Source organism: Bos grunniens, chromosome 7 (assembly GCF_055505025.1).
Source record: "Bos grunniens cultivar Pamir isolate PY7600 chromosome 7, Bosgru_T2T1.0, whole genome shotgun sequence".
In the NCBI taxonomy this organism is placed as follows: Eukaryota; Metazoa; Chordata; class Mammalia; order Artiodactyla; family Bovidae; genus Bos; species Bos grunniens.
In genome coordinates, this window is record NC_141171.1 from 32,043,439 (window position 1) to 32,066,136 (window position 22,698).

At 40.6% G+C, this 22,698-nt stretch overlaps 1 long non-coding RNA gene across 1 annotated transcript; it reads left to right on the forward strand.

The window, feature by feature from the left end:
- Window positions 1-468: 468 nt before the first annotated feature.
- On the forward strand, window positions 469-6,956 carry LOC147369009 (uncharacterized). The gene is made up of 2 exons (XR_015167075.1): window positions 469-955; window positions 1,965-6,956. It is a non-coding gene; the product is annotated as an uncharacterized LOC147369009 (long non-coding RNA).
- The last annotated feature ends 15,742 nt before the right edge of the window (window positions 6,957-22,698 follow it).

Sequence of the window (22,698 nt, forward strand, 5' to 3'; positions counted from 1 at the left end):
ACAGAGATCATTGTGTGGTTTTTCAGATTGCATCCAAGTACTTCATTTCAGACTCTTGTTGGCTATGATGGCTACTCCATTTTTTCTAAGGGATTCCTGCCCACAGTAGTAGATATAATGGTCATCTGAGTTAAATTCACCCATTCCAGTCCATTTTAATCCAGTGATTCCTAGAATGTTGATGTTCACTCTTGCCATCTCATGTTTGACCACTTGCAATTTGCCTTGATTCGTGGACCTAACATTCCAGGTTCCTATGCAATATTGCTCTTTACAGCATCGGACCTTGCCTCTATCACCAGTCACATCCACAACTTGGTGTTGTTTTTGCTTTGGCCTCATCCCTTCATTCTTTCTGGAGTTATTTCTCCACTGATCTCCAGTAGCATACTGGGCACCTACCAACCTGGGGAGTTCCTCTTTCAGTATCCTATCATTTTGCCTTTTCATACTGTTCATGGTGAGAGAGTCAGTTCCTAGGCAGGTTGATAAGGAGTCTAGGGGTCCCCAAGGAGAGAGAGGTCTGGAATTCTCAAGGAGGAAGAAAGGACAAACTTTTTTTTCTTTCTCCACATTCCTTAGGATTATATAACAATAATGTATCCTGCCTAAGGACAATCTCTGGATTAAACCTTCTGGCTAATTCTGTTATCTTAAAATGTAAATTATGAGAGGTCTTTACAACCTCCAGACATTCTTTGGAGTATATAACTTCATTGTTAACACTAGCAAGTGGGTACTCTTTCTGCCCCCTTCTGATGCCTATGTCAGAAGCTTTCTCTATCTCCTTTATACTTTAATGAAACTTTATTACACAAAAGCTCTGAGCGATCAAGCCTCGTCTCTGGCCCCGGATTGAACTCTTCTCCTCCGGGGGCCAAGAATCCTGGTGTCTTCGCGTGATTCAACAACAACCTTTCATCTTGGGGGCTGGTCTGGGATCCTTCAGGACAAGGTAAGGATGCTTGGAGCTTTAGTTCTGTGTTCTCTTAGCGAATACGTTTTCTGCTGTGCTTTACTAACTCTACGGTGTGCTTGTGTGAATGAATGACAGGCCCTGCGTGAAGCAAGTAAGGAGCCCTGCTCTGCGGTTCCACGGTGATCTCATATGGCTTATGGCAGAAACCTGTCGGGGGCTTATACTGACCTGCCAATGCCAAGAGGCACCCAATATCTCCTTGGGGAACCAACCAGAAATGGGCAAAGTGTGTGGACTGAATTCTCCTTTCTTGGTCAAACTTTTCGGTCTCTTTGACCATTTCATAACTCCTTGGGAATTAGAAGTACTAACCTAATCTATTGGATCATAGACTTGGGACTTGTGATCTATACTGTTATTGTGTACTGTGGCTTAGGTCCCAAACTTGGATTGGTAGTCAAAAAAGTGCCTAGCCTCGCTAGGAATCAAAAGTTTGGAAGCTAGATGGAGCTCTAGCTCCAAGAACATCTCTGAGGTTAAAGGTTACTCAGATTGGGACTGCGATGGGTTTTTTTTTTTTCCTTTGGTCTTAGTGGATCAGAGGAGGCTGTTATACTGGTGTGGTGATACTTGGAAAGAACATCTCAGTTTTATGTTCGCGTTGGTCTTATTGTGGTCAGGAAATACTCAGGGTCGTGCACAGGCACTCAGGTGACAAATGTTTTCCCCAGCGGTCTTAGCTTGGGAGGCATTCCAGAAGGTTACTCTGATTCACCCCAGGTGACATCAGAGGTAAGCAAGGTTAAAGGCGAAGAGCTGGATGTCAAGTAGGGATGCTATCAAGTCTACCCCTGGTACATCCCCACCCCATCTCGGTGGTAGAACCGGGAGGGATGTGGACTGCGCCTGCGTCGGTAAGGGACAGACTAAGTCCGACCAGAAAGGAAAAGCTTTTGGTGTAACGTCTGTCTACACCCCCATCTAGAGCAAGGAGGGACGCCTCCATTAGAAAAATGGCACTGGTCGCTTTTGTTCTCTCTTACAGATGGGAGCTAACAATTTCGGCCTCACTCCTTTGAACTGTATCCTGAAAAACTGGGATAGATTTGATCCCCAGGGCTTCAAGAAGACACACCTGGTCTTCCTATGTGGTACTGCATGGCCACGGTATCCACTGGAGGAAGGTGAATGGTGGCCATTTGGAGGGTCTCTTAAGTATAATACTGTTCTACAATTAGACCGGTTCTGTAAGGAACAAGGGAAATGGGTAGAAGTAGCATATGTGTTGCCCTTTTTCTTTCTGTGAAATATGCCAGACTTATGTCCTAAGGGTATAGATTTGGGCATGAAACCTTCAGCTCCCTCCTGTCCTCTTCCAAACAACTCCTGTCTCAGTACGACCTCAGACTACTTTGGTTTCAGTAGAAACTCAGACCATCGAAGTAAGAGATGAGATGGAGGACAGGAGACAAAGAAAAACAGGTTTCTCCAATCTATCCCTGGGATCATATGCGCAGAGCAGGCAGAGACTGAGGAACAGCCACACAAGCTGTTGCCTCTTTATGAAACACCCACTGGGAGAAATAATCAGTCTGTGAGAGTTAATAAGCCTTTTTCTTATCGAGAAATACAAAGAATCAAGGATGATCTGGGAGACTATTTAGAGGACCCAGAAAAATATATTAGAGCGTTTAAAGGTGTTACTCTGCTTTATGACCTCATTTGGAAGGATGTGATGTATATCTTGGTACAAACGCTGACTCCCAAGTCAAAGACTTGAGTTTTGGGAAAAGCGGTTGCTTATGGAGATGAATGGCTTGGTAATGAATCAGTAGGGAAGAGGGAGAACGAGATAGCGGCCTTCCCCACTGGGAATCAGGCAGTCCCAACTATAGAACCAGACTGGGACTACAACACAGCTAAAGGAAGATGGGATCAGAGTCATTTTTTTAGATGTATTCTTGAAGGACTTAGGCAGGCGCGTTCTAAGCCTTTAAACTATGGCAAATTGGCAGACATAGAACAGGAGGAGAAGGAAGCTCCTGGTAAATTCCTAGATAGACTGAGAGAAGGCCTTCGCAGATTCACTGAGATTGATCCCAAAAGTGAAGAGGGAAAAGTGATCTTAAAGGATAGATTTCTCACTCAGTTGGCTCCAGATATCCGCCATAAGCTATTAAAACGGGTGTATGGACCAAATCGGTCTTTAGATGCTCTGTTACAACTGGCTTAGACAGTCTATTATGGTAGGGAATATGAGGAAAAGAAAGAAAGGCAAAAGAAGACAAAGGAAAAGGCAGAAGCCTTCGCCATGGCTATGAAAAATGTTCTTAAACAGCCTGAGAAAAATGCCCAGAGGGGCCCAGGTGAAAAGGGATGGGCTTGCTATTACTGTGGAAAGGAGGGGCATCTCAAGTGGGATTGCCCTCAGGCATCTAAGCCGCCCCCTGCTCCATGTCTGTTTTTGGTCTTTTGGAAGAGAGACTACCCCCAGAGGCATAGGTCTCCGGGGTCGGACTCTCAAGACAATCAGGACTGAAGGTGCCCGGGGGTCCCCACACAAGCTCCCGTCCTAATTACACCCGAGGAACCCCGGGTATTAATAATTGTGGGGGGCCAATCCATTGATTTCCTTTTAGATACTGGGGCAACTTATTCTGTGCTTACTGAAGCCCCTGGCCCACTTTCTTCCCGATGCGCTTCCATAATGGGACTGTCTGGACAAGCCAAAAGGTATTATTTCAGTTATTCTTTATCTGGCAACTGGGATTCTGTGCTGTTTTCACACGAGTTTCTGATCGTGTCAGAATCTCCCTCACCCCTTTTGGGAAGGGATATACTGAGCCAGGTCCATGCCTCTGTTTTCATGAATATGGAGCCCTTCCTTTCTCTCCCTTTAGTTGAACAAAATGTAAAACCTAGAGTATGGGCTGATGGAAAATCTGTGGGTCGAGCACAAAATGCTATTCCTGTAGTTGTTAAGCTCAAAGACCCGCACGTATTTCCACATAAGAAGCAGTATCCACTGAAACCTGAAGTTAAGGAAGGGTTAAAACCCATCATCAAAAATTTAAAGGAGCAGGGACTTTTAATTCCCTGTAACAGTCCTTGCAACACTCCTATTTTGGGTATAAAGAAATCAAATGGTAAATGGAGACTAGTTCAAGATTTACGAATAATAAATGAGGCTGTTGTTCCTTTACACCCCATGGTGACTAATCCTTATACTCCACTGTCTGAAATTCCTGAATGGAACAAATATTTCTCAGTAATTGATTTAAAGGATGCCTTCTATTCAGTGCCTTTGGCGGAAGAAAGTAAATTTCTATTTGCCTTTGAAGACCCTACACAGCCAGTTTCTCAGTTAACCTGGACAGTTTTGCCCTAGGGATTTCGTGACAGTCCTTACTTATTTGGACAAAGTTTGTCACAGGATCTACAAAACTTTAATAGCTCTGAAGCGGTGGTGTTACAATATGTAGATGATATTTTGCTCTGTACTGAGACAGAGGAAGCTTGTTCGCCAGTCTCAGAAGATTTCTTAAACTTTCTGGTAGGCTGTGGTTACAAGGCATCAAGAGAAAAGGCTCAGCTTTGTCAACAATCAGTTGGGTATCTGGGCCTAATCATATCAGAAGGGACTAGGGCCATAGGCCCTGAGAGAATTAAACCTATACTAAATCATACCCTACCCATGACTTTAAGACAATTAAGAGGATTTTTGGGAATCACAGGTTACTGTCGCATTTGGATTCCAGGTTACGGGGATCTTGCCCAGCCTTTATATAAACTTATAGCTGAAACTCAGCAGGCCCAAACCGAAAAACTGGTTTGGTCTCCAGAAACTCAAAAGGCTTTTAAGATTTTTCAGACTGCTGTCCTGTAAGCTCCAGCTCTGAGCTTGCCCACAGGGTCAGAATTTAATTTGTTTGTCACTGAAAGAAAAGGTGTGGCATTGGGAGTTTTGACACAACCCCGAGGGCTTCACCAGCAACCTATTGCTTATCTAAGCAGAGAATTAGATGTAGTTCCACGTGGGTGGCCCCACTGCCTAAGAGTAATTGGGGCAGCAGCTTTATTAGCACCTGAAGTTTTAAAAATAATTAATGGATGAAACCTTACTGTACTGACTTCTCATGATGTGAGTGGAATCTTAAATTCTAAGGTTAATATTTGTATGACAGACAGTAGGCTTCTTAAGTATCAGTCATTGTTGTTAGAAGGACCAGTAACGAAGCTTAAAGCTTGTGGAAATCTAAATCCTGCCACTTTCCTTCCTGAGAAGGAAAATGAAACACCTGATCACGATTGTTCTCAATTCCTAACTTTAAACTATGCAGCTCGGGAGGATCTAAAGGATACCCCATTAGACAATCCTGACATGGAAATACTTACAGATGGCAGTTCTTTTGTTTGGGATGGAAAGCGTAAAGCAGGTTACGCCGTGGTGACTGCTGAACAGGTTTTGGAAGCAAAATCTCTCCCCCAGGGAACTAGTGCTCAGTTAGCGGAGCTTGTGGCCCTGACCCGAGCTCTAGAATTAAGCAAAGGGCAGCGGATGGGCCTGATAATCTATGTGAGTCTACTTCTGCTGACTCCAAAAATCCTGAGTCTGCCGTTGGATCCTCAAGACAATGTCTTCCTGCCTTGGGCTCACTCCTATGCTGCATTCCTCAATCGGTCTAACTGCTGGGTCTGTGGAGCGCTCCCCTCTTCATCAGTGGAAGGCTTCCCGTGGTGGACATCCCCACTTCAAGGAAAAGACTTTCTCCAAGTCTGTGAATACCTTCGACAACAATCACATGCAATGCCTCTTCTTCATCTGATGACATTTACCAACCCTAAAATGGACTGGTGCAGCACTTTGCACTTTAACTATGGACATGATGTGACTTTTAATTTTGATTCTGAATGTTGTGTTTTTGCTGTTTGCTCCCTGCATCTGTAATTGTATAACTGGATTTGTTTCTAGCCGTATGAAAGCTTTTAAGTTACAAATGGTTGCTCAAACTCCTGCTACTGCTGCAGCTTCCTCCCACTACTATTTGGGGCCCCTGGATCAGATATCCTCAATATGAGGATTAGGAGAATATGTTGCCTCACCAATTTAGGGACAACGCCCCTTGTCAGCTCGTTAGCAGTTATGGAACGAGAACGACGCCCCTTTTCCCTAGGCAACATAATTCTCCTAAAAGAAAAGGGGGGAATGAGAGAGTCAGTTCCTAGGCAGGTTGATAAGGAGTCTAGGGGTCCCCAAGGAGAGAGAGGTCTGGAATTCTCAAGGAGGAAGAAAGGACAAACTTTTTTTTCTTTCTCCACATTCCTTAGGATTATATAACAATAATGTATCCTGCCTAAGGACAATCTCTGGATTAAACCTTCTGGCTAATTCTGTTATCTTAAAATGTAAATTATGGGAGGTCTTTACAACCTCCAGACATTCTTTGGAGTATATAACTTCATTGTTAACACTAGCAAGTGGGTACTCTTTCTGCCCCCTTCTGATGCCTATGTCAGAAGCTTTCTCTATCTCCTTTATACTTTAATGAAACTTTATTACACAAAAGCTCTGAGCGATCAAGCCTCGTCTCTGGCCCCGGATTGAACTCTTCTCCTCCGGGGGCCAAGAATCCTGGTGTCTTCGCGTGATTCAACAACAACCGTTCAATGGGGTTCCCAAGGCAAGAATACTGAAGTGGTTTGCCATTCCCTTCTCCAGTGGACCACATTCTGTCAGACCTCTCCACCATAACCCTCCCATCTTGGGTGGCCCCACATTGCCTGACTTTGTTTCACTGAGTTAGACAACGCTGTGGTCCATGTGATCAGATTGGCTAGGTGTCTATAATTGTGCTTTCAATATGTCTGCCCTCTGATACTGTCTCTCAGCGCCTACCATTTACTTGGGTTTCTCTTACCTTGATCGTGGGATATCTCTTCATGCTGCTCCAGAAAAGTGCAGCCACTGCTCCTAACCTTGGACGTGGGGTAACTCTTCTCAGCTGTAATTAAAATTTTGTTAATTTTTAAAATGAAATGCACAGGGCTGGGTTTTGTTTCTTCTCAGAACAGTTCATGTCGAGTAGCTAATCATTCCCAGTCATTTACTGTCTACATTTAGACACATGGTACTTACATCCCCTTTCTTCTCTCCTTAGTACTTTGTATGTATTAACATTTAAACAGTTCTAGTCAATGGACTTCCCAGGTGTTGCTAGTGGTAAAGGACCTGCCGGCCAATGCAGGAGACATGAGATGTGAGTTAGATCCCTGGGTCTGAAAGATCCAATGGAGAAGGGCATGGCAACCCACTCCAGTATTCTTGCCTGGAGAATCCCTTGGACAAAAGAACCTGGTGTGCTACAGTCCATAGTGTTGCAAATAGTCAGACACAACTGAAGTGACTTACCACACAGGCATTTTGTATATATTGATTGTCTATAATAGTCTATGAGGTAGTAATATTGATCAATATACATATTTTACAGATTAGGAAATAGGCCTAGAGAGGTAAAAAAAAATTGTCTAAGCTGCACAGCAGGTAAGTGATGGGGCCAGGAGCAGATTTTGACAATCCGACTCCAGAACCTACTCTCTTCTCCATTAAGCTCTGCTGACTTATATGATATGATATCTCTGGTACTTGTCATACATTATGTTTTAGCTTATAGTTTGATTTCTATAAATACATATATTTCTGTTCCAATTAATAGTAAGGTCTTTGAGGGCAATCTAGGCTTGCCTATAAAGTGTCAAGCACAACACAGTACATATAACAGGCATTTAATAAGTACTTTTCCATGGACTTGGAGAAGGAAATGGCAAACCACTCCAGTATTCTTGCCTGGAAAATCCCATGGATAGAGCAGCCTGGCAGGCTACAGTCTATGGGGTTGCAAAGAGTTGGACACAACTGAGTGACTTCATTTTCTTTCACTTTTCAATGGGCTGATTGGTGAAACTACTAACTGCTTAATATTAGAAAATACAAATTTATATTTTCCTATATAGATAAAGTTAGCAATGTGCATTTTCTTTCTTAAAATAGATATATAAAACTTCTATATATACCTATATTAAAGAATATAGTTGTATGAATTCAACTGCCATTGTAACTGAAAGTGGGGGGTTTCTGACTGCTTCTCACAAAAGCAAGTAGGTAGGCCAGGTTGGTGGAAAGAAAGAGAGGGAGGGGTAAGGCAGGGTGGCAGACTCCTGTCCAAAGGCCAATGCCACCCCCTCCTCCACCCCCCAGCACAGTGGGCCAGAGGTTTTATAGACAGAGGGAGGGGGCTACATGTAGAAGCAGCACAGCCAGCTTTGGCAGTCATCTTGAAATTGGTCATCAGTGGTCTGATAGCATCATCCTGATTGTTTCAAGTACAGCTAATCTTCAGTTCCAAAGTTGGTCTGTTTCTATTTCCTTGAGGCTAATTCTCTGAATTGTGGCAGTTTATGTTACAACTGAGCTTCCCTGGTAGCTGGTAAAGAATTCACCTGCAATTAGGAGACCTGGTTCAATTCCTGGGTCAGGAAGATGGACTGGAGAAGGAATAGGCCACCCACTTCAGTATTCTTGGGCTTCCCTGGTGGCTCAGATGGTAAAGAATCCACCTGCAATGTTGAAGACCTGAGTTCGATCTTAGGTTGGGAAGATCCCTGGAGAAGGGAAAGTCTACCCACTCCAGTATTCTTGCCTGGAGAATCCTCATAAACAGAGGAGCCTGGTGGGCTACAGTCCATGGGGCCACAGAGTTGGACACAACTGAATGACTAAGTACAACACATGTCACAGCTACAGTCTGGTCATCATGTAGTTAATTTCTCCACCTGGTGGGTGTTTCAGTACCTATAAGACAGGTCACAGGATGTGGCTCAGAACACTACCTACTGCCCTTGGGTGGTGGGTGGTTTAGTTGCTAAGTTGTGTCTGACTTTTGAGAACCCATGGACTGTAGCCCTATGGATGGTAGCCTGCCAAGCTCCTCTATCCATGGGATTCTGCAGGCAAGAATACTGGAGTGGGTTGCCTTTCCCTTCTTCAGGGGATCTTCTTGACCCAGGGATTGAACCCAGGTCTCTTGCACTGCATGTGAATTCTTTACTGACTGAGTCACCAAGGAAGCCCCCTGTGGAGGTACTAAATGTCCTTGACTATTCTTAATGACTACCTTATTATTATTTGGTCTCCTTTGACTATTTTCCTTTGTTTATACATTTTCTCACTTATCTGATTAAACTTATCCTTTGGCTAAAGTTTTTCCACAGAAAAAAGGAAGGCTAAAGACATGGGGAAGTGGTGGGAGTCAGGGGGGCAAGAACCATAGAGTCCTGCTCTGTTTCACTGTGGAAGACATTGCCATTAGCATAATGGTCAGACAGGCTTCAAAATTTGAAATGGAATCAGAAAAGTATTTTAAAGTAAGATACAAAATCAAATTTCATTTAATCCAGTCTCCCTTATTTTACTTATTAAGCAGTGGAGAAAAAGAACTATTCTAGATCACATATATTTAATAGTTACTGGAAAGAACTAGCTCAGGTCTTTTGTTGGTTTAAAAATTGGGCCTTATATGTGGAGGACAAGGAGAGGCTAAAGAAAGGCAGACTACTTCAGATTAATAGGTGGCCATTCTAATAAACAAGGGAATTTACATATGATTCTTGTCTTCACCAACCCACCAGAAGCTACAAAGTTTATATGGAGGCCTTAACTGGGTTCAGTCACATCTACCATCCAGATGGTCTCAACAATACATTGTTCTTTTAAGGCCGAGTCCTTGAAAACACCTTCCACTGTGGAAACAGTGAACAGAGTATGCTTTCCAAAAATGGGGTGAAAGTGAAGTGAAAGTGTGAGTTGCTCAGTTGCGTCTGAGCCTTTGCAACCCCATGGACCATAGTCCACTAGGCTCCTCTGTCCATGGGATTTTTCAGGCCAGAATACCGGAGTGGGTTGCATTTCCTTCTCCAGGGGATCTTCCTGACCCAGGGATCAAACCCGGGTCTCTCACATTACAGGCAGATTCTTTACTGTCTGAGCCACCAAGAAAGCACAAAATGGGGTTCGGAGTCTCTCATTGACTCGGACCAGGTTTTGCATCAACAGGTGGTTACATCCTTTGAAGGACCTCCTTCAACATCTTTCAGTTTTAACTGTCTGAGTCTCCCTATCCCATATAATTTATTCTTTTTGGTTTTTAAGATTGTATTTCTCCAGCTTCCCAGGTGGTTCAGTGGTAAAGAATCTGCATGCCAAACAGCAGATGTGGGTTCGATCCCTGGGTCAGGAAGATCCCCTGGAGAAGGGAATGGCTACTCACTCCACTCTTCTTGTCTGGAAAACCCCAGGCACATTTGGTTCAAATATGGACAGAGGAGCCTGGCAGCCTATAGTCCATGGGGTCACAAAAGAATCTGACAAGATTTAGCAACTAAACAACAACAAACAAAATTCTCAGGCAAGTGTCAATACATTTTTTAAAATAAGTTTTAACTTTTCCCCCAAAATGTGTTCCTTTTAACAAACAAAAAACTCCTGCTGCTGCTGCTGAGTCACTTCAGTCGTGTCCGACTCTGTGCGACCCCATAGATGGTAGCCCACCAGGATGCCCCGTCCCTGGGATTCTCCAGGCAAGAACACTGGAGTGGGTTGCCATTTCCTTCTCCAATGCATGAAAGTGAAAAGTGAAAGTGAAGTCGCTCAGTCATGTCCGACCCTCAGCGACCCCATGGACTGCAGCCTTCCAGGCTCCTCCATCCATGGGATTTTCCAGGCAAGAGTACTGGAGTGGGGTGCCATTGCCTTCTCTGAAAAAAACTCCTAATCTTTACCAATCTAGATTTTTGAACTTCTCAGTTGGAGATATAGAACCCTTTCAAGTTATTCTTTTAAGATTACATATAGACATTTGTGTAGAAGTAGCTTAGTCCTGTGTATTTGTCTTTGTTGTGTAACAAATTAGTGGCTTAAAACCTTTTGCTGAACTACGTAGTTTTTGCAAGCCTTCCTTGAGCTGGGGCTGTGTGGCGCTGGAGCTGAGCTACTTTGAGGAGATACCCCACGTCCAAGGGCAGAGAATCAAGATTGCTGGGAGAAATATCAAACACCTCAGGTATGCAGATGACACCACCCTTATGGCAGAAAGCGAAGAACTAAAGAGGCTCTTGACGAAATGAAAGAGGAGAGTGAAAAAGTTGGTTTAAAACTCAACATTCAAAAAACTAAGATCATGGCATCTAGTCCCATCAGTTCATGGCAAATAGATGGGGAAACAATGAAAAACAGTGAGAGACTTTATTTTTCTGGGCTCCAAAATCACTGCAGATGGTGACTGCAGCCATGAAAGTAAAAGACGCTTGCTCCTTGGAAGAAAAGCTATGACCAACCTAGACAGCATATTGAAAAGCAGAGACATTACTTTGCCAACAAAGATCCACCTAGTCAAAGCTATGGTTTTTCCAGTAGTCATGTATGAATGTGAGAGTTGAACTATACAGAAAGCTGAGTGCCGAAGAATTGATGCTTTTGAACTGTGGTGTTGGAGAAAACTCTTGAGAGTCCCGTGAACTGCAAGGTGATCCAACCAGTCCATCCTAAAGAAAGTCATTCCTGAATATTCATTGGAAGGAATGATGTTGAAGTTGAAACTCCAACACTTTGGCCACCTGATGTGAAGAACTGACTCATTTGAAAAGACCCTGATGCTGGGAAAGATTGAAGGCAGGAAGAGAAGGGGACAACAGAGGATGAGATGACTGGATGGCATCACTGACTCAATGGACGTGAGTCTGAGTGAACTCCGGGAGTTGGTGATGGACAGAGAGGCCTGGTGTGCTGCGATTCATGGGGTCGCAAAGAGTCAGACACGACTGAGTGACTGATCTGATCTGAGCTAGAGCCTCATGATTTAAAAAAGGTCTGAATATGGTTCTTGGATGTGTTTCTTTCACTCCCAGAAACAAAAGAAAAAGGAATTAAAATTACAAGTTGTCTGTCCCCCACAAAGAATGGTGAGACAAGGATAGATAAAGTAGTTATTAATATAACTGACTTTTCCGCTCAAACAAATGAAGAGAAGGAGGCAGATAGCAGGCACTGATTCTTGCAATTCTGAAATGCCACAGGGGAGATGCTGCTGTGTCTTCTGACTCTGGAGCCAGGGGATATTTTTGTTTTTTTTTTTTGTTTTTGTTTTTGCCTAGGGTTTAGTTCTCCTTCAGAGAAGGCACTTCCCAAAGCAAAATTTCTAAGTTTATTTGTGTGTGGTTTCTTTATCCATTGTTCTCCATGAATCTTGACTCTATCACATGGGCGCTTGCTTCTATCTTCTAAAATGTTGCCTTTTCCACGAAAATTGCTTTGTTTGCAACTGAGTAGCTGTCTTAGTTTACTTCCTCGTATAGAAAATTGACATAGAGAGGTTTTTTTTGTTGCTGAAATTTTAACAATCTCAATTTCTTTTCATCTAAAATAGTGGCCTTTTTTACTGATATAACTCCCATAAAATTTTTGTGTTTTTTTTTTTAGATTCTGGTGTACTCTAATCAATGAAATCCAAAATCTCAATTGTTTTTGAAGCTGCCTCTCTCTGTAGATTTAATAAACACCTTTTTGGGTGTTAAACTTTTGTGTGTATGGGTGCATGCTTAGTCTCTCAGTTGTGTTGGACTCTTTGCGACGCCATGGGTTGTAGTCTGCCAGGCTCCTCTGTCCATGGGATTCTCCAGGCAAGCATACTAGAGTGGGTTGCCTTTCCCTTCTCCAGAGGATCTTCCCAACCCAGGGATTGAACCTGGGTCTCCTGCATGGCAGGCGATACTTTACCACCTGAGCCACCAGGGAAGCCCCAAACTTTTGTGTGACCACACCCTTATAATTTTTAGAAGCCTTGTGTAAATCTCAGAAAGGACATTAAGCACTCCTTGAATCTTTCAGGATTTTAACAAAGGCTTTTACAGACACACCCTTGATTTTCTCTTTGTTTTCATTTTATTTTGAAAATATTTTTCTGGTTGGAGATACTGGAAATGAAAATCGGTTTTGCTTTCTGGGCCAAGTCCTACAGCTTTATTTCCCCTTTAAATTTTGCCTGAGAACAGAACCGGTCTCTTTTTAGTTTATCTCTCTCTTGCCATACCTTATCCTAGAAGCTAAAAGAAACCAGCTGACACTTTGAACGTTTTGCTTGAAAGCTATCTTATCAATGCCAACAAGTTGATCGGATAATTTTCTGCCTAACGTGTCACTACAGGTGACAGTTTTGCCAATTGTTCTTCTGCTTCAGCTTTTACAGCAGTTTCCTCACTGCTTTTCCAGCTTCAATTTACTATCCAGTCCTAAATCCAGTGCCATATTATTTCAGGTTAGTTGGTAGCAGAACATCCCTTAAAGGTACCTATTTATACATCATCTAATTTGCTTGTGTAACAAAACCCCAAACCTCAAAACTTACTGTTTGAAAATATAGACATTTTTTAGCTTAGGATTCTGTGGGTCTGCAGTTTGGACTGGGTTCAGTGGTGGCTCTTTTGATCTGTGGTGGGCTTGGCTCAACTTTATTGGGTTAGCTTATGCATCTGCTGTTAGTTGGCAGATTGGTTGGGGGCTGGCTGATCCAGGATGGATCAGACTTTTTCTAGTGATTGGCTAATATCTGGAAGATAAGCTGGCTGAGTAATGTGTCTTCTGTCATCTAGTAGGCTAACCAAGGCTAATGATGATGACAAGAGATCCCCAAATGGCAAATAGCTAAGCTTCAATGTGCAAATGCTTTTCAAGTCTCTGCTTATGCCACAATTTGCTAATAACTTACTGTCAAAAGCAATTCACATAGCTCAGCCATACTCATGCACTGGGGAAATAGACTTGGTCTCTTCTTTGGATAAATGAAGAATTGTTGTTACTTTAACAATCTACTACACTCTGAAAATATTCTCTATGACTACAGTCCATTGTCCACAGTCTAATATTTTCAGTGCCTATGGAATTCAAAAGGGAAATGGGACCTGTCTCATATCTACATTTTTGAGGATGCATTTCCTAGAATAAACTTCAATTCTGTTTATTGTATATGTAAAAATAATCTGAATATGAAATAAAATCAATACTTACCTGACGTTTTAAATCTTACTGTTCTATTGATAATCAATGTATGTATTTCCTTGGTAACTATTGAGTTCCTGTCTTTGATTACTAATCTAAATATTTACATAAAACAACACAGGCAAAGCATATACATGATAAACATTGCAGAAAATACTATTATTCCATAGGAAGTCAACTTTTAATAAATATTTGTGTGTAAATTTTAGTGTTTGTAGTACATAATGGTATGCTGGCTCATGAATTATCTGCTCTGTCTCCTGGTGTGTTTTCCTGAATTATTGAGGCTTAAAAGGTAAAACTAAATTTTCCAAACTCCTTGCAACTTATGTTCTTTGTGTTTATCTGAGGTCTACCAGGCAGATCAACTGTTGAGGTTTGGAAGCCAGAGATACGTAGTATTATGTCTTGTTGAATTCAGGGAGAGATCACCTTGTGGGGAGGATTTTCATTTTTCTTGGATAGATAAAGATGTCTTCAATACCAAAATGCAAATCTGGTTTTTGGATTTGAGTATCAACAAGAAACAAATGGCACACTATTTACAAAGGAACTAATTGTAAAGGTCTGAGTGGTATATAAGAGATCCCAATAAATACAGCAAGAACCCTAGTTTAACAGGAGCAGAGGTGTACCCCAATCTTATCTCAAGGGACTGAGGAAAGGGGAACAGTTGCTGGAATCCAGAGGGAGAGAGAGTTGTATATGGCAGGTTGCCTTGAGGAACACAGCCATCCTGAGGAAACCTAACAGAACAAGAAGGAACCTACATTAATAAGTGCCATACATATACTCTTTATTCTTTCCAGTAATTCTTTCCAGTCTTCTCCCAGTATCCTCCTGGACTATCCAAGGAAAATAAACAGAGGTCATTAGCTTGTGATGGAGTCTGAAAGACTAGCCTCTTACGGCACAGGGAAGAGTGAAATAGAGCAGAGTGGATCAGGAAGAGCAAATAAGAACCCACCTGCCGATGCAGGACACATAAGAAATGTGGGTTGATAATGGTGAATACAGTGGAAGTGAGAAATAGATTCAAGGTATTAGATATGATAGACACAATGTCTGAAGAACTATGGATGGAGGTTTGTGACTTTGTACAGGAGACAGGGATCAAGACCATCCCCAAGAAAAAGAAATGCAAAAAAGCAAAATGGCTGTTTGAGAAAGGCTTAAAATAGCTAAGTAAAGAAGAGAAGTGAAAAGCAAAGGAGAACAAGAAAAATATATGCATTTGAATGCGGAGTTCCAAAGAATAGCCAGGAGAGATAAGAAAGCCTTCCTCAGTGATCAATGCAAAGAAATAGAGGAAAACAATAGAATGGGAAAGACTAGAGATCTCTTCAAGAAAGTTAGAGATGCCAAGGGAACATTTCATGCAAAAATGGGCACAATAAAGCACAGAAATAGTATAGACCTAACAGAAGCAGAAGATATTAAGAAGAGGTGGTAAGAATACACAGAAGAACTATACAAAAAGATCTTCATGAACCATATAGTCACGATGGTATGGTTGTTCACCTAGAGCCAGACATCCTGGAATGTGAAGTCAAGTGGGCCTTAGAAAGTATCACTACGAACAAAGCTAGTAGAGGTGATGGAATTCCAGTTGAGCTCTTTCAAATCCTAAAAGATGATGGTGTGAAAATGCTGTACTCAACATGCCAGCAAATTTGGCAAACTCAGCAGTGGCCACAGGACTGCAAAAGGTCAGTTTATATTCCAATCCCGAAGAAAGGCGATGCCAAAGAATGTTCAAACTACTGCACAATTGCACTCATCTCACACGCTAGTAAAGTAATGCTCAACATTCTCCAAGCCAGGCTTCAACTGTCCATGAACCATGATCTTTGAGATGTTCAAGTTGGTTTCAGAAAAGGCAGAGGAACCAGAGATCAAATTGCCTACACCTACTGGATCATCAAAAAAGCAAGAGAGTTCCAGAAAAACATCTACTTCTGCTTTATTGACTAAGCCAAAGCCTATGACTGTGTGGATCACAACAAACTGTGGAAACTTCTGAAAGAGATGGGAATACCAGACCACTGACCTTCCTCCTGAGAAATATGTACATAGGTCAGGAAGCAACAGTTAGAACTGGACATGGAACAACAGACTGGTTCCAAATAGGAAAAGGAGTATGACATGTATTTTGTCACTCTGCTTGTTTAACTTCTATGCAGAGTACATCATGAGAAATGCTGGGCTGGATGAAGCACAAGCTGGAATCAAGATTACTGGGAGAAAAATCAACAACCTCAGATATGCGGATGACACCACCCTTATGGCAGAAAGTGAAGAAGAACTAAAGAGCCTCTTGATGAAAGTGAAAGAGGAGAGTGAAAACATTGGCTTAAAGCTCAACATTCAGAAAACGAAGATCATGGCATCTGGTCCCATCAGTTCATGGCAAATATATGGGGAAACAGTGAGAGACTTTATTTTTTTGGTCTCTAAAATCACTGCAGATAGTGATTGCAGCCATGAAATTAAAAGATGCTTACTCCTTGGGAGAAAAGTTATGACCCACCTAAACAACATATTAAAAAGCAGAGACATTACTTTGTCAACAAAGGTCCATCTAGTCAAAGCTATGTTTTTTCTAGTAGTCATATATGGATATGAGATTTGGACTATAAAGAAAGCTGAGCGCTGAAGAACTGATGCTTTTGAACATGGTGTTGGAGAAGACTCTAGAGAGTCCCTTGGACTGCAAGGTGATCCAACCAGTCCATCCTAAAGAAAATCAGTCCTGAGTATTCATTGGAAGAACTGATATTGAAGATGAAACTCCAATACTTTGGATATCTGATGCAAAGAACTGACTCATTTGAAAAGACCCTGATGCTGGGAAAGATTGAAAGTGAGAAGTGAAGAGGATGACAGATGATGAGGTGGTTGGATGGCATCACTGACTCAATGGACATGAGCTTGAGTAAACTCTGGGAGTTGGTGATAGATGGGGAGGCCTGGCGTGCTGTGGTCCATGGGGTGGCAAAGAGTCAGACAGGACTGAGTAATGAACTGAACTGAAAGGATGAAATATTAACATTAAATATACTAATAAAATATTATTTAAAATGACCAATGTGTTTAAGTAAATCTTGGAAAATGTCCAAAAAATGCCTCCTATAAAATTTCAGACTTGAGGAATCCTTGAAGTGTATCTGTGAACTCAAAGTTAACATTCCTTGTTCTGAAGAACCATGAATGAATGACATAAATAGATATATATGAAGGTTGTAGTTACAATATTCAATGCTAATACCCTTTGCTACAATGTTAGTTATTGTAAAGAGACACTCAGTTTGTCCAATATGAGCTGGCATATTTTGTGGCACTTATCCTAGTGAGAAAGTGTCTTGATCTAGGGGTTTATCAGCCTATATATAGGAGTCCATATATATATATATATATATGGAGTTTGCTAATGGAAACTGAGATGCCTCTAAAATTGTGAAATAAAAGAACTGATCATTTTCTTCTGAGTTTATAACAATTTGAGAAGTGCATGACTTTGCATCAGAAACTATAATTTGCTTTTACTTAAGTTTTGAGCTCAGCAAGTCACATATTTCCTAAAGTCTATTTGAAGCAAGATAGCATATCTGGTAAAATTTATATTTAAAATTAGGGAAACTATATTGAGTATGAGCTATTAAATTGTTTTTTACATTTTAAAACTGAGCAGTAGAAAGAAAATATGTGGTAATGAATATACATACATAATGGCATATTTTGAGTACATTTGAGCATTCTTTTGTCACTTATAAACCAGCTTTCAGCAACATGTCTTCAATAACATAAATGCAAAATATCTGCTATTTTAAGTAATCTTAAGGCAACTAATAGGATATGTGGTGTATATAACTGTTTTTCCCCTTCCCCCTCCATGATCCACCATCTGGGCTTTCAAGTAGACTTTAGGTGGTTGAATAGGCTTTTGCTCTGCATCTTCTGTTTAAGTTGTTAAGCGAAGTCACTCAGTCATGTCCAGCTCTTTGTGACCTCATGGACTTCAGCCCACCAGGCTCCTTCGTCCATGGAATTTTCCAGGCAAGAGTACTGGAGTGGACTGCCATTTCCTTCTCCAGTGGATCTTCCTGACCCAGGTATTGAACCTGGGTCTGCTACATTGCAGGCAGATGCTTTACCTTCTGAGGCACCAGGAAAACCCTGCATCTTCTGTTTACTTCTGTTTAAATTGTTGATCTGTTGAGAATCAAGACGAGTAAAGATGAAGTGAACTAAAAAATGAAAAATAGTAGAACTGTGCATTGAAAAATGGTGTTTTCTGGACTAGAAACTAAAACACAAGTTACAGGAGTAAGGGGGATATGTAAGGAATATAATTATTTGATAGGTGGTAATAGTGTCATAATAGTGCCTCCCACTATGTTGGCAAGAGATATTATTTTTGCTTTATCAGAGCAGCCAAGTTGTCATGTTTCATTTTTTAAAAAATAATCTTTTATCATAAACTTCTGAATTGGCCAAACTGTTGATTTATTATTCTCTGTGTAGCTGCACTGATCTTCCCACATTATAACTTCTTTTGGAAATTAAATTTTTGTTAGCTAATGACTTCTTTTATATGTATGTTTGAAAAACGTAAGTTGGATGCACTTTATAAAAGAAGGAAAATGGAAGGGCAAATTAGTTGGACTTTGAAACTAACTTGTTACTTAAGTTCTTCATCACCACCAATATGCACTTGAGAGACTGAATATAGAAGTGAAAGTGAAATTCATTCAGTGGTGTCTGACTCTTTGGGACCCCATGGACTATACAGTCCATGGAATTCTCCAGGCCAGAATACTGGAGTGGGTAGCCTTTCCCTTCTCCAGGGGATCTTCTCAACCCAGGGATTAAACCCAGGTCTCCTGCATTGCAGGCAGATTCTTTACCAACTAAGCTATCAGGGAAGCCCTGAATATATAAGTAGGCAATGTATAAAAATAGATCTCTAACCCACAATTTGCAGCAATCAGTTAGAAAGCTAAACAACAACCCCTATAATAATGAGCAACCAACCAACCAGTTCTTGATCAATAACTGACAGCTTCCCTAATTTTTACCCATGCTTCCAACTTAGGATCAACTGGAGAGAGCCAATCAATCACAGAGCATGCCCCACTTTTAATTAGTCCACTTATATCTCCCCCCTGCCAATAGCCTTCAATTAGGGCATACCTGAAACTGTCCCTTTTCCCACTATAAAGCTATTCTTTTTTCCTCCCTGTCTTTAGGTGGCTGCCAAACACAAGTGATTGTAGGTGGTGGGGTGAATTCCTTTCCATACCAAACAATATTGTAATTTGTGTAATCTTTAATTATTTCCATGTTTATTAAGGTTTTCCTTTCTTAGCACCCTGAGAATACATCTTCATTGACTCTCATCATTATAGAGAGAAATAGTCCACTTATGTGCCTTCCCCATGAGCATGAGATACCCTAGAAGGAACTGTGTCTCACAATGCCTGACAATGTCTATTATGTAGTGTTTTTCTAGTGCTCAGTCTCTCAGTTGTGTCTGATTCTTTGCGACCCCAGGGACTATAGCCTGCCATACTCCTCTGTCTATGAGATTTTCCAAGCAAGAATACTGGAATGGGTTGTCATTTTCTCTTCCAGGAGATCTTCTCCACCCAGGAATCAAACCTGTGTCTCCTCCATTGACAGGTAGATTCTTTACCATTGAGCCATCTGGGAATCCCTCTAATTAAATATTAGGTTCTCAGAAATGCTTATCCATTTACTTGTTGAATGGATGGTATTAATAGTAGGAAACCAAGTGCTGTAATGTAAGGACTCTAATCTCAAAACACTTAAATTTCTCATTATTTTTCCAGGTAAAGCTTGCATATGCAACTTTTGATGATACCCAAAGATAATTGGCTAATTTCCGAAGACAAGATAGCATCTTACTGGATTTGAGGACTGCTATTTGGATACAGTGTTTTTACTAGCCTCATAAAATTTCATGACTCATTAGACCATTTTACTCTTGCTCAGTTTTAGATCAACATCCTATTTAGTAGTTTCATTTAGGTTTGCTCTTAATGGAAATTTATTCCTGCCAGCCCTTTAAAATCCCAGTGTTTTGAAATTGCAGGTTTAGAACCATATCTATTCTGTTCTCTTCTCTTTTGTAAGGTAGTTTTATGCTAGAATTTATTTATAAATGACTTTAGGTGAAAGAAGTTGATCAACATTTTCAGGAAAGATATTATTCCTTGAAACTGCTTCTTCTGTATTCTTTCTTTGAGGATGTTCTGTTTCTATTCTGTTCATAGCAATAAACCACAGAGGAGCAAAGTAAACATTTTCTTTGGCTGTGTTCATTCTTCTCCTCTGCCTAAAAATATTTTTCTCCCAATTCCTTGTCTATTGAAAATACCACTTTTTAAAAATTTTCTTTCCAACCTCCTCTACTTCCTGTTATTCTTCAAATATATTTGAGCACTTACTATTTGGTGATGCAGGAATGAACAAGACAGATCCAATCCTTGTCATTCTGAAACTTCTAACAGAATGGAGAAAGATTCACAATAAGTTGACAAATACAACAGCTAAAAATTGTGGAAATTTTTAATTAAATAAACAGGATAATGCAATAGACAGGATCTGAGAATTGGTTGCGATAGTTCTTCAAAGAGTGTACGAGAAAGCCTTTTAGAGGTATAGATATTTAAGATAAAAACACTTTGCCCTTTTTATTTTTCTTATTCATCAGTTTCAAATAATACTTTTCAAAATACAAGGTTCATAGATTATTTTAAATTTTCTAAAATTCCCATATTATGACTTGACTATTGCAGGATGTGAGCCCCAGAGGGAAACACTACCTGTTTTCTTTCTTCTTGAGAGAGTTATTATATGGTCATTATTTAACCAATGATTTTTTAAAATTGTTTTTTAAGTACAGTTATAGAACATTGCCTACCTCAGTAGACTGGATACTTTTGTTTCCTCAACTGAAGAAAAGCAAAATCAAACTTTTCCTATAGTGGGCCATGTGAGCAATTTAGGCTTTCTAAAAAGCCTAAATCATGGTCTGCTACAGCTGTCCAAGTCTGCTGTTGTAGGATGAAAACAGCCATAGGCGATATGTAAATGAATAAGGATGACTGTACTACAATAACCATTTAATTACAAAAACAGGTAGCAGGTCATATTTGGCCCTCAGGCCCTAGTTTGGCAACCCCTCGCCTATCTGATGGTGGTTGTGGACTTAGTTGCTCAGTCGTGTCCGACTTTCTGTGACCCCATGAACTGTAGCCTGCCAGGCTCCTCTGTCCATGGGATTCTCCAGGAAAGAATACTGAACTGGGTTGTGAGTAAGAGTAATACCTGAGGTAGTGCACTTAAGATACTAATCTCAGTGACTTACCAGTGTTCAGTAAATATGTTATCACAGATAGTAAAATTATGATTAGCATCATTATAGATATTACAAAGACTATGGATGTCAAATGTTGGGCAAAATTCTTAGCTTGATGTTGTTCTCTCTTTCTGGTTTTCTCTCATTAAATTTCAGTCATCCATCACTGTTGTATCATACAGACTCTCAGCTCAATCTCACTCTTTTGTTTGGCTGTTGTCGGGCAAAATTTGTCAAAATTTGAGTCATTTGGGAATCCATCTAAAGAAAAAATAGGAAAAAAAGTCCACTAAGTTTTCCTGGTGACTCAGATGGTAAAGAATTTGTCTGCAATTTGGGAGACTTAGGTTCAGTCCCTCGGCTGGGAAGATCCCCTGGAGGAGGGCATGGCAACCCACTGCGGTAGTCTTGCCTGGAGAATCCCACAGACAGAGGAGACTGGTGGGCTACAGTCCATGGAGTTGCAAAGAGTTGGACACGACTGAGCGACTAAGCATAGAAAAGATCCTTCTTAGTCTACCATCCTTCTTAGCCTAAATGACTACAATAGGCAAAATGTGAATCATGTAAAAATTTTTTTTGAAGATAAAAATGACAACACAAAGACAAACATATTAAAGTAGAGCAAAAAATGAGTAAAAACATGACAGGAGGTATAGACGCACCAAAAATTTGAATAACAACTGGATTTTTAAGGAACAACTTTATTCAATTTAAAGCTTACTTGGCATCATCAATAAATGTCTCATACAAAAGAAATGAAAAGAACCACTTTTTATATCTTAGAGAACAAGCCCAGAGGTGAACATATTTATTGAAAACATAAAAATGAATCTCTCCAAAAACAGAGAAACAAGTCATATAAGTGAACTCATTTTTTTTAAAAGAAAGCAAAGACTCTGTACAATGTTATACTTGCTTAAATATTAGATGTTTTCTCACTAAAATATCCAGTTATATTTGAGTTTCTTTTGTGTGTTAGCGAATTGAGCAATAGATAATTGTTGAGGAATTAGTGAGTAGTCTTGAATCACTGTTAACCTAAATATATTTTTACTTAAGTTTTTATAGTTAATTTTTAATGGCAGATCAATACTTTAAATAATATTAAGGATAATAAATGCCTTCTTATCTTGTTCGTGATCCCCAAAAGGCAATGCACTATAGTCAGTATCCCTGAAAACAGTACAATTTGTAGTCTACCTGGCAATTCTCTGTCCTCTCTGTTCTCTGGGTCCCTTTTTGTTTATCTGTATCAGCTCTTAAAATATATATTGTCCCTGGACACCT